Consider the following 13291-nt stretch of genomic DNA (forward strand, 5'->3'; position numbering starts at 1 on the left):
AGACCATCCTGGAATAACACAGGAGTATTTATCTTCTGTTCACCTGGATACTCTACGGCTATCACAAACCCTGTAGGTCCAAAGCTGAGCCCATGATGATGAGGATGAGACGTCTCTTCCTCTGTTCCTAGTCCCCTGGCTGGTACCACCATCTGCTCATCCCTGGAGTTACACTTGCTACTCCATCCCCCTCAGGAGACTCAGTCACCGAGTCCCTTTAATTCTGCTACCATCATACCTTGCCTTCAGTCTGTCTTCCACATTATTCTATGGATGTCTTCTTCAACGATACCCATTTAATTTCAGGGATTTATCTATGGAATAGAAGGCCACATGCTATAGTAATTGTCTTCCAATTGTGACTGTGTTAACATTTTATACTCTATGTAGTCACTGAAAGGAAATCTAAGATGGGGCACAAGGCTATGGGTTCAATATGAAGATATATAGATGTGAAGAATATAGATATAAAGAAATATAGATAATGATAATCTCAAAGGGTCTAGTGGGAGTGGTTTGAAAGTGAAATGCCTTCAGGGGTCCTGCTTTTGAACACTTGAAAAGTTCCTAGTATAACAGGATGTTTCTTAGTGATCTTCTCTCTCCCTACCACCCCGAGAAACCTCAGCTCCTCCTACTTAAGTCTCCTCCTAGTTTGTTGGGTATGCTTACACCTATTCACATTGGCTACCTTCGACTACAGATGCCTTTCCTGCCTGGTTGTTCTTGGTGAGATTCTCCGTCTCCAATATGCACCTTAGAACATCTTGGCTCCCAGACTGCTGCTGTGTCCTCCCCAAAGCATGCCAATCAAAGCCCTCAGCAGGTACTGACCTACTCACTTGCCTTGTCTCTCCTCCTTAGTCAGAAAATGTTAAATTACTATTTACCTTTGTATGACCCACCTACAGGAAAGTCTAAAATAAAAGACATTAATTTTTCACTTAGAATGATTTTTAAAAAGTAAAATCCCTAAGGTTTTAAAAGAAACATCTTTCTTTATGTAGACCATAGGGGTTCATACTCAAAGCACTATAGGGCTTCTTCTTTGCAGTTGTATAGAGGCCCATCCTCAGCAGTTCTATAGAGGCTGGGCTGCAGTAGCTCTGAGGGGCTCGTCCTCAGCAGAGCTTCTTAGAAACCTGCTGATGTGGTTGTAAAAAGATGTTCTTCAGAGCAATGAGGCTCATCATGCTTGGATATGAGTCAGCTACAGGATTGTACTCTTATTATGTATTGCACAATTGACATTAAAAAAACTAGACTCAGGAACTTTAATAATTTCCTCTAATGAAAACCTCCCCACAATTTACAGAATGATGGGTCAGATTAACAGCTAATTTATAATTAAGGCAAACAGATTCTTGTGCCTAAAACAAATTGTAGTCTACAGATTACATAAGCAAGCACTGTGCTTCGTGCTGCGAGAGGAAAGTTACATGCCAGGAAACGTGTTTGTCTTTTAGGGCCATCCTACAGAGTCTCCCCAGGAATGTGTATCTGTCGTCCAATCCCTGTAGAAATCACAGCAAGAGGCCTGTCCCAGAGGACTCAAGTGTACACAGGGCACTTTTCTCTCTGGAGAAGTCAGTGTTTTTGTGTTGCAGAGAGTATTGCAAATAAAACCCATTTCCCATCCATCTCTCTATTGAAGATTAGTACCTGCTATAAGATTTTTCTCCCAAGATAGCAAATCAAAGTTGGGCAGTGGTGATACAGGCCTTTAATCCCGACACAGGGAGGCAGAAGCACGTGGATCTCTGTGAGAAAACCTGTTCTGACAAACCAAAAAAGCAGAAATAAAAGTATAAGAAAGACAGCAGATGAATTCTGACTTACAATTCCTTTTCATTTTAAACCAAAGTGTTTGTTTTCTTTACATTTTATGTAGTCAGACTACTGTATTTGAACATTATATCTTCTGCCACAAAGATTCTTCCTTTCTCCCTTGTTTTCCTACTTCCCCCTTTTGTTCCTTTCTTCTTCATTTCCTTTTTAACAAGCACTATTTCTTGCCTACCCGTTTTATCATATGACTGAGTGGATGCTAGAGACTAAAAGCTAATTCAGACATAACCCTGAAGATGATGATGGTAGAGAGGGCAAGGACAATAGGCAACCAGAAAATTTGAACGGGGTAAGTGCAGTGATTCAGAACCCCAGTGGGAACAAAGACAGAATGCAAGGGTGGTCTTCTGTGGAAGTGAAGCTTCAATTTCAACTGGTGAAGTGGGTGTGGGCAAGAGGGATGCTCAAGGCTTTCCAGGTCAGGGAGAGCAAGCAGAACAAAGCCATTGGAGGGTGAAGTCTGACACAGAGGAGGGCAGGGATTTACCAGCTGGAAAATCTAGGGTCATGTTAAAGAAGTTAGATGCCAGGCAGTAAGAAGAGAGTGAACCTGTGAGGTCCAAGACTGAGGCAAGAAAATAATCAGGACTCACAATCTAGGACTCCTAGAGGTCCAAGAGGAGCAGGAGAAGGGGGGACACAGACCAGTGTGTGAAGAGCAAACAAAGACCAGAAATATTAGAAGAGCCCTTCAGAGGTGTCCTTCAGAGGTGCCCTTCAGACGTGTACCGATCTGAAGCTCAAGGAGAAAGGTATACATTGGAGGGCATGCGAGTGGGGCTTACAACCACAAGGATGAATAAAATACCAGCCACTACTGCTCTGAGGAAGTGTACAGAGAAGCAGTGAATTGAGGAAGGGACCTTAGAAATGCCAACATCTAGATTACTGTCAGAATAAAAGGAGTCTCCTGAGAGAGACAGGTTCATGATGGTGAGGAGGTTAGGAGGAACCTCCTAGAGAAAGCACTGTCATGGATGCTTCTCAGCTTACTGTGACAAGATGCCTGATAGAAGCCACTCAAGACAGAGGGGCTGCTCTCTCGGGTCCCACAGCCCATCCTAGTGGGAAGGCATGGTGGTCAGAGTGTGAGGAAGTTGGCTATTTGCATCCAGAGTTAAGCTAAGAGAGATGAATTCTTGAGGTCCTCAGCCCATAGGCTGGTGTCTTCCACATTTAGTCTGAGTCTTCCCTCCTAAGTTAAACCAGACGCACCCTCACAGGCACACTCAGAGGTGCATACCAAGGTGTTTCTAAGTCCAGTCAAGTTGACAATGAGGATGATCTATCACAGGTTCTAATGAAGTTAGACATTTCAAGAGCAGAGAAACAAGAGTATCCAAATAGGGAGATTCTCAGGACAATATGGTCACCAGATTTTACAATCAGCACTTTGTTGAAAAGAACACAGTACTGTGAACAACTAGGGAGTTAGAAGTGACATTGTGGGGCCTTGACAGTGCTGGTCTATCAGATTGAACTCCATGATCAAAAAGAAGTGCAGATCAGGGAGGCAAGGAGAGAACTCCACAAATGAAAGAAAAAAGAAGGGAAAAGAGACAAAAAGGGTTTTGAAGTTAAGGAAACAAACGGTGGAACGAAAGTGAGCTTTGTGGGAGCCGCACTGTGCAGAGCTGAGTGCTGCAGGCTGATTCGGGTTGAGGACACTTCTGGGGGACACTCACGGTGCAGAGGAGGTTGGACTCTGGATGCAGAAGGTCACCACAGAGAAAAAGACAAAGTCAGGACGTTGTATGCGTAACAAACAGCAAGCCCCCTAGGTTTGAAAAATGTCAGCGCAAAACAGACGTGCAAGGTGACTTCCTAAGACTTCAAGGATGATGACTACTTGCGCTTGCTAGACACTAGTTTAAGTTCTTAGGGTGTACTTAAACTCACTGGTGTGAAAATGAGTGTTAACCGCACTGAGTGGAGCTTCAAGCATGACGACCATAGGAATCTTAATCAGAACAGCTGTGATTAACTTCAAAAGACCTCCAACAAGATAGAGCCTGTTGATGTTCCTCATAAAAGGACTTTAACTGGGGCTGGAGAAGTGACCTCTGAAGTTTAGAGTTCTAGATACTCTTACAGAGGACCTGGGTTCAGTTCCAAGTACTCACATGCTTACAACTGTCAAACTACAGTTCTGGGGGTGTGGGAGGGTCTGATTCCTTAGGCCTCCACTGGCACCAGGCATGCACATGGTACACATGTATTCATGTATGCAAATGTTCATAAGCATAAAATAAAAGTACTGAAATAATAAAAAGGAATTTCATTCATGATGTTAGTTACTCTTTACTCTACCTCCCTGTCAGCTATAGATAATTCTGTCCCAACCACTGGTGATATTGTGAGGTGCTAACATATATAAGAGATGGAAAATTAACTGAAAAAATATATATTATATGTATATATACATACATGTACACATACTCATCACATACACATATATGTTGGGAAGCTCTGCCACTTAATGTTGCAGTCTTCCATGTCCAGACAGCTTCTCTGAGCTTGGCAGAAAATGGAGGACTCCCTTTTCCAGCAGGGATTCCACTTCTCTGACTTTATCTGGGGAGCACAACCTCCACCCTCTACCTAAGGAAGGTCACCCAGTCCTTGGCAAGCTTACGAGTTCAACTTCCTCTTTCCCATAAAACCCAGCAAGTACCTGGGACTCCTAGAACCCATTGCCTCCCTGCAAATAAGGCATTCCCAGCATACTAATCCCCAGGGAACAATTTTACATTCACCCTGAAAACTCCCTGCCACTCCTATAAATAGCCCTTCGCCACATGAGTAAAGTGTATGACCACCAGCTGTTTCACTGAAGATCTTCTAAAAGAGCTGTTTCATTGAGTATCGTCTAAAAGAATTGTAACACTAAAATCCTTGGAGAAGTGCCCAACCCCCACAATCACTCCCAGTCAGACTCCAATCCTGCAGGCCCAGGCTGTTCTAGACTCTGCTGCATCCTTCCAGTCTGATGTGCAGTGGTGCCTGGACACCTTGAAAGAGGAAACTGAGGACACAGAAGCACAGCTTGTCCCCAGCACACATACCATGGCTGGGTACCTAGAACTCGGTGCCACAGCTTGAGGAAGCACACATGCAATACCACATACACAGTTGTGGAGAAGCCGTTATCTATGATGGGGCGAGACTTTCTGTGATCCAGCTGTTTGCAGTCACCTACAATTCTTTAACTAACCTCTTACCCAGCTAGGCTTGGCTTGAACTGTTTTGATCAGCCACTGATGCCCTCTCGGAGTAGACATTTGTTCAAGTGTTCCCGGGAGAAGCTAATACAGTAGTCATTTTACAGGTATGGAAACTTGAAGACAGCAACTGAGCAAGTTGCTCAAAGGTTCATGAGCCAGAACTTGAACTCAGGCTGGCTGGTCCCAAGACCCCATGAGTGTAACTTTTGTGCTATTTTCAAGAGGAGGGGACGTGGTTCTTCTCCTGCAGTAAACAGATCCACCCTTTCTCTTGACTCTCAATGTTGCTTCCTTAGTCTGGGCTCTAATCATCTCTTCAAGGGACCAATGAATCCATACACAGATCTGTACACATTCTGGCCAAAAAGCAGTCACAGCACATAGGGATGCCATGGGATGCCATGGGCTACCATGGGATCTGTGAGGAGTTTAAGCCACTGGGAAGAGAAATTGTCAAACCTAAATCAGGTAAAAAGAATGTGGGGTTTTTTCCAGCTTGTGGTACCTCATATAAACCCACCTCTTTACCTTCTGTCTACATGGAAAGTCACCTTCTCTGGTAAGTCTTAATCTATTATAGAATTTTACTGACTAAAGAGTCTCTGTAAGCATGCGTTCAATTAATAAGATAATAACAGTACGTATTAACCTTTATAGCCCAAATATAGTTTTATTTATGCATTTTGTATTTTAATTACCAAATGTCTAGTGCTAAATTGGGTTAAACTCTTAAGAAACCAAAACATGAGCACTTAACTGGGCAGTGGTGGTACATGCCTTTCATCCCAAGGTAGCAGAGGCAGACAGACTAAAGGCCAGCTTGGTCTATAGAGAGAGTTCCAGGACAGCCAGTGCTACACAGAGAAATCCTGTCTTTAAAGCACAAAACAAAACAAATCAAAACAATAAAATCGGAGAAGACACACAATAAGTGGAGAACTGAGCAGAGTGTAAAGAGAGGGGCACAAAGACAAAGAGATGATGATGTAATGGAAAGGCACTTGTGTTGAGGCAAGAGAAACCTCTCCATAGAGATGACACTGCCAGATACAGAATGGAAGCCATCTTGGGTTCTGAGGGACAGTGTGTGGTCAGGACAAGTTCCAGCCCTGAGGTGAGAAGAGACGGAAGTTCAAGGGATGAACACAAGCCCAGCGCAACCGGAGCTCACGAAGAATGCATGAATTGAGAATGAAGACGGAAAGGTCAAGGCCAAATTCTTAGGACCTTCAGGGCCTGACGAGGCAGGCTTGCATGTCCTTCTAACTTTGGAGTCTTGTAGGAACATTATCCATGGATTTCTCATGTTCCTCTGCTGTTTAAATCCTCGAAGCAAATCCATTTATAGCCATAAGGGTACAGTATGCAGCTTAATAAGTTTCTCCCTTAGAAACATCCAGGTCAATGAGAAAAAGTCCTCTTCTCCCCCCCCCCCCCCCCCAGAGATTTACTCGTGCTCCAAGAGACCTGGAATCCCAGCTGCTCTGGAGGCCGAACCAGGAAAATCCTCGGTTCAAGCTCTGTTCAGACTACAGAGTGAGCTCAAGTCTCATCTGAGTGATCTAGTAAGACCCTGTTTCAAGATAAAAAGAACAAGGTGTGGGGTAGGGCTGAAACTCAGTGGCAGCACTTGCTTATCATGAAGAGTTTGTTCTCCACACGAACACACCCATGCACACATGCATACACACACACACACACACACACACGCACGCACATGCATGCATACACACACACATACACACACACTCACACACACACACACATGCATGCATACACACACACACATGCACACACACACACGCACACGCACGCACATGCACACATTGCACCACAAACCAGCCCAGTTTAAAAAAAAAAAAAACAGAAAGCATCGAAGTTAAACTATACATCTGGAGGCAAATGGATAGACTCTTCTGGGACTCTTTGAAAAGAAGCTGAATTTCCCATTTACACTGAATATGTTGGTAAAGGATTTTATGAAAAGAAGCCTTCAGATTCTCTGAGATCAGCAACTTAGTACACAGTGCTATAACACCCCGATCCTCCCCACCCCTTTTCCTGAAATGTTCATCTTCTGGAAAACAGTAGCCTGGAATGCTTCCACCCACACACTATAGAACCATCTGGAGCTGTGTCCTCTGGCAGGCCTCGCTCTCCTTCGGTGTGGGTAGCTGTCTGTGTTTGTTTCGCATCACTGGGAGAGAGTAGCCACCAAGGGAGACTCAGGAGGCCGTTGGTTGATTGGGTTTTGTGTACGGAATTCAAACAAATGATCCTCTTTGTTGAATGCCCTACACCCAGCTCCCTCTGAACATCTGCTCCCCAGTAAAGAATGCAGTTTTGATTCAAAGTCAAAATAAAAATCCACATTATTTTCTTTTGCCAAGTCTTCCCCCACCTTACTGATCTCTAAAAATCTGTTGTAAAATTAGGTCTTGCCATAAGTATTTCTGTGTTGGATTCACATTTTCAAAGAAAATTTTCATTTCATAATTTGCCATGTATTAAACTTCTCACTGTATTTTTTGTGCCCTGTTTTAGATTTGGGAAACTCCTAAATCTTCTGTATCAGCTACAGTTATTACACTCTGGGTGGGTGTCAGGGCGATGGTTCATAACCTTTTGTACTAAACATCTTACAATTGCTTGTGGAAAAGCCTTCTTTCTGTCTTTGCAGAAGCAACAGTGCATGTTCTCCAAAGGAGAGCTGGCTCCCTTGTTTATGTGCTTCCTGGCTGTGCCTCCAACTTTATGAGAATCCTGCTTCCCACCCACACTACTCTTTAACACTGGTTTACAACCTTGTAGCTAATTTCAAACTCAAAGTAAATTATATCTTAGATGCAAGAGTTTGAGGATTACTCCTTTAGGCAAGTGATATTTGAGACCTCAAAACTTGCATCCCTATCTGTCCTGTTTATTTTCTCAGAGAGCATCCTTCAGAGACATCTTGTAATATTGCCAAGGGTGTGATCTGATTTTCAAGATCTGACTTACTTTATGTCACTAAATGCTGTCCCCTTTCACTTGCTGGGGTAGACAGGGTCTTACCAATCCCAATCCTTCCTCTCTGATTACATGTCTTCATCAGTGATAAGATATAATCTCAAAGATTTAACCCCCCCTAAACCAAACTGAATTTATTGTTAAAAGAATTTAACAGAAAGATGCTGTACTGTAGTTAATGGTATATACTTGCCTTTTCCATACTTAAATGGAATAAAGTTCAAGATAATCTTTGATTATGACATCTTCCTTTCTGTGTCCATGGTGACCTGTCTTTTAAGTACCTGGATTTTATCAAATAGGTTTTTCTAAAGCAGAGATCTTTAAAGTGCCATGTTATTGTGCATTTTACATGTTTAAACATTTTTTTATCTAATAGTAACAATAGTACTTTTAAAACGAGTCTTCTGTAATATACACACACACAGGAGTCTCTTTGTAGATGTTAAGAATGTAGCTTATCTAAAGGATGGGAAAGGGAGCTAGGACATGGTGCCTTCTGGGCATGATCGCTACACACATGAGCTATAGTTACCTGTTTAAGATGAAGCCAGTTAAAAACTCCAGTGTGGATGTAAGAGGAGCTCCTGAGGTCCCAGTCCTGGCCGAGGAACTAGTGGCAGTAGACTACTGTTGGGAATGGAAAGTTCAAGGAAAGGTAGCACTGGGTAGGTTACCCGTGCTCTAGTGGGTGCCCCTATATCTATGTGAATATTGACTGCACTAATTGGGCTTAGTATGTTGCAAAAAGAGGGAAATCATGAAGTTGGAAGGGAGATCTGGTCATGAGGGCGCCAGGGGAAGGAGGGAATAGGAAGTAGATACGATCAAGATATATTGGGTACATATGAAAATTTCAGGGTAACAGCAACAATGTGACTCATAAACCTTATTCTGCCATGTCAGCAGAAGCTAAAACCAGATGTGGGATGATCTGTATGACTCAATCACTTAGTGGAGGGAATCCTGACTTCCAAGGAAGAAGGATAAGATTCCAGAAAACACTATATCAGCAGAAACATTTCCAGTCTAGACTGAAAAGCACAGAGTGATCACAAACTGAAACATTCCTTCAAACTTCGGCAAACAGGCTGATAAAGGTGCTCAGTTTCCTTTTATGAGAAGAGAAAGATGACCAAGAAACCGGAGCAAGGAGCCACTGAGGCTGACACCCAGGTCCTAAATCTAAGTGGGTTTTGTTCAGCTGAATTTTAACATTGGTTGGTAATTGCTCTTTTTGGGGGGGGGGTTCTAATTTCTGCTGGCTTCATGTGGTAAGGGTGGTGTATGCACGTGTGCATGCATAGAGGCCAAAGGTTGATGTCTGGTCTCTCCCTCTATTACTGTATAGTTTATTTTTTGGGGAGAGAGAGAGAGAGAGAGAGAGAGAGAGAGAGAGAGAGAGAGAGAGAGAGAGAGAGACGCTGATCAGAGTCCTTAGGATCTACCTGGATTTGTCCTGAGAGACTAGGAGTTAGACAGATAGTGAGAGGGACCATGACTAGAGAATAAAGGTGACAAATTTCCAAGATGGCCAGCTTCTTCCTCTCCTTCCTGGCATGAGGCAATAGTCTGGCAGCTGAAAACACTGACTTCAGGCATTTTGCATTATGATATGGCAATAAGCCTATGATGGTCTGGGAGCAAAATGTGATGGTTTGAATAAGAATGGTCTCCATGAACTTGTATATTTGAATGCTTAGTCATCAGGACTATTTGAAAGGATTAGGAATGTGGCCTTGTTGGAGGAAGTGTCATTGGGGCTGGGATTTGAGATTTCAGAATCCCACATTAGGCCCAGCATCTTTCTCTCTCTCCCTCTTTCTCTTTCTCTGTTTATGAGTCAGGATGTAGCTGTCAGCTACTGCTCCAGGGCCTTCCTTGCTGCTACACTTTCCACTGTGATGATGACTAAACCTCTGAAACTGCAAGCAATCTCCCAGTGAACTGTCTTTTTCCTATAAGAGCTGTCTTGGTCATGGTGTATCTTCACAGCAAAGGCAGAAGTTGGTAACAGAAAGTTGGGAATTGTTGTGATGGGCCTGACCATGCTGCTTGTGTACTATGGGACTTTATCTGGGAAAGAAGTTGTATGCGTTAAGCAGGTTTTCATGGGTCATCCTGGTAGGAGCATAAAAGACAATGCTGAGGGCAATTTAAATTTTAGGGGCACAGCACAAGGAAGTTTTAGAGGGGTAGAATTAGTAAGTAGACTAGAGACCATTCTTGTGATATTTTTGACAAAGAATATGGCTGCTTTCTGACATTGTCCTAAGAATTTCTCCAAGGCTAAATTGAAGTTTTGGATTGATGGTGTTGATAGAGGAGATTTCAAGACAGCCCAGTATTGACTGTGTCACATGGCTACTAGTGGTCCCTCTAATGCAGATCTACAATGAAAAGGAGCACAGGGGGCAGGAAGAACTGCAAACTGTACAGTTTGAGGAGAAAGGAACATCAGGACGTATAATGGAACTTTCAAGGAGATAAAAAGATTGAAGAAAAGCCTAATGCTAAATGGAATAAAGGGACTGGTGACCCCAGGGCAAGACCCCGCCCAGGTAAGCTTCCAGCTTGTGAAAGGAATTGAAGAAAAACTTAAGAATTGAGGGAAATAGGCCCACTGAACAATCCTAAATTAGGGGAGAAAAACTCTTCAGAGAGACTTAAAAACTCCAGTCCTTGAGAAGAGACTGGAGTGTTTGCTTTTGCAGAAGGTCTTTTCCTCTCTGTGTCTGTTACATGTGTGTTTCCTCTTTCTCCAGCTGTTGATTCTGTTTGCTGATGTTTGTTTGAGATTTCTCTGCTGCCACCTGTTGTGCTAGAGATTCTTTTACTTCTTTAACTGGCGGATAAAATGGATCCAATCAAGATCCCTAGAAGGTTGTGAGTGAATTCCAGATGTAGGGCACCTAACATTGAGATTATAGATGCTTCCTATAGTGTGCAGATTTTATGTGGACGCAGAGGAATCTCAGCTCAGGTCTTCGTGCTGTCATATAAAAATGCTTTATATTCTCAGTCATCTTCCCAGGCCTCATTTTCTCTTGTCTTCAGTGGAAATGCCTAAAACTTGTATCCTCTGTTTGCTTTGTCTTTGATGTGAAGGGGTATCAGCTCTGATAAGTTGTGTTTCTTTAGTATGCAAGTTCATTGGTGGACAGAAATTGTGTCCCATGTTGAACTCTACCTAGAAATATGTCCATCTCTTATTTAGACAGATTAGATGTTACATTAGGGATTTTGGAGTTGATGAGACTTGGAATATTGAGCTGATGTTGTGATGAGTTGAGACTTTGGGGACCTGAGATAGGGCTGATTATTATACCAATGGGGTGGATGTGAAATTTTGAGGTAATAAATAAGTGAATAGTGTGAAGACATCATATGTCTAGTACTCATACTCAGATACTCAGGACCTATGAGTAAATTAAATAGCTTAGCAAAATGAATGAAGGCACAAATACAGATGAGATTGTTCAGTAGCTGACTTTGAAATGGGAGATTAGTTTTTATTATCTTAGTGGGTCCAGTCTAATCATACGAAACCTTTAGAAGTGGGAGCAAAGGCACTAGAGTGTAATGGGCTGCTGAACTATTGTTATTCCATCTCATGAAAGTATTCCTATGTAGAGATAATTTAATATCTTGTACCACATGGAATCATCATCTGCCAATAAAAGGCTGATTGGCCAATGATCTGAGGCAAGATTAGAAGGTGGACATCTGATAGAAAGAGAAGAATAAATAGTCAGGTATGGGAGATTTGCCCCAGACACAGAAGAAGAGCATTGTATGAAACTGAGGACCAGGTAACCAGCCACATGGCATGACTTAGAATAAAATAAACAGGTAATTAAGACATGAGCTAGTCAAAACTATTGGTCTAGGCATTTATTCACATATAAGAAGTCTCAGAGTCATTATTTCTGGGAAGAAAGTAGACAGGTGGAAAAACACAAGGTTACAGATAAATTTAACTACAACTTTAAGTGCTAAAATGATCTTAGGTAGAAGTGGCCTCTGGTTACTCAGACCTGCCATAAATTCCTAAGGTAAATTGGTCCCGGACCAGCCATAATTTTCTAAACATTGTGACCCTGAGCTAAAGGCTGTCCAACCATTTAACTGCTCTCTCTGCTTCTATAAACAATACTAACTTGCTGCAGAAGTCCACAACTGCCTTTATGTATACACATCACAATTGTAGGCTTTTGTCTTTAAAAACACAGACAAATGGGGGGTTGGGACTGTTTCCCACTACTCTTCTTGGGACAGCCCTGGTAGCAGTGAATAAAGACTGCATGCAATATATTCCGACTTCTTAGGAGTTTTTCTCTTCAGTTACCATATGACAAGAGAGTCAGACGTGGTTTCTTGGAAAGCATAGGGCCGACTGTTTGGGCTTAGAAGATGTGGGCAAGCAGCTCAGAGCAGTGAATGCTCCTGGAAGAGCTGATAGAGCCAAGAAAACAGATTCTTCTAGAACTTCCAGATAGGAATGTAGCATGGACAACATCCAGACTTTAGTTCACTGAGTCTCTCAGAACACCACTGATCTACAGAGTGCACTAATATCGTGCTAAGTCCATAAAGGTATGGTGATAAAAGACAAATGTACCTAAGAGGTATCATAAATAACTGGAGGGAATAGACTTGGTATGTTGGCTAGTTTTATGTTAACTTGACACAAGCCAAAGTCATAAGAGAGGAGGGAACCTACTTTGAGAAAATGCCTCCATAATATGGAGCTATAAGGCAAGCTCATGAGTCTTTTCTTAATTGGTGATTGGTGGGGAAGGCCCAGTCCATTGTGGGTGGGACCACCCCTGGACTGGTGATCATGGGTTTTATAACAAATTAGGGTGAGCAAGCCAGGGAGAGTAATTTATAAGCATACTCCTCCGTGGCCTCTGGTTCAGCTCCTGTGTTGAGGTTCCTGCCCTACTGACTTCCTTTGATGGAGAACAGTGCAGTGGAAGTGGAAGCCCAATAAACTCTTTCCTCCTCGAGTTGCATAGGTCATGGTATTCCATCACAGCAATAGTAATGCCAGAAATTGGTATCAGGATAGTGGGGTATTGCTGTGACAGACATGACCATGTTGTTTTGGGGAGGATTGTGGAAGGCTTTGGAACTTTGGAAGATGAAAGCCATTGGGTGTTCAAAGCTTGGTGAGCTGTTCTGTGGGAGCTTGGACAATAAATAAG

The 13291-nt window shown here is 42.7% G+C and overlaps 1 long non-coding RNA gene across 1 annotated transcript in view; it reads left to right on the plus strand.

The window, feature by feature from the left end:
• Positions 1-454: 454 nt before the first annotated feature.
• Positions 455-13291, plus strand: part of LOC134486912 (uncharacterized) — a 57932-nt gene continuing 45095 nt past the window's right edge. Inside the window, exon 1 of the long non-coding RNA XR_010066471.1 lies at positions 455-826. This is a non-coding gene — a long non-coding RNA (uncharacterized LOC134486912). The remainder of the gene's footprint in view (positions 827-13291) is intronic.

Source organism: Rattus norvegicus, chromosome 5, assembly GCF_036323735.1.
Source record: "Rattus norvegicus strain BN/NHsdMcwi chromosome 5, GRCr8, whole genome shotgun sequence".
NCBI classification, from domain to species: Eukaryota; Metazoa; Chordata; class Mammalia; order Rodentia; family Muridae; genus Rattus; species Rattus norvegicus.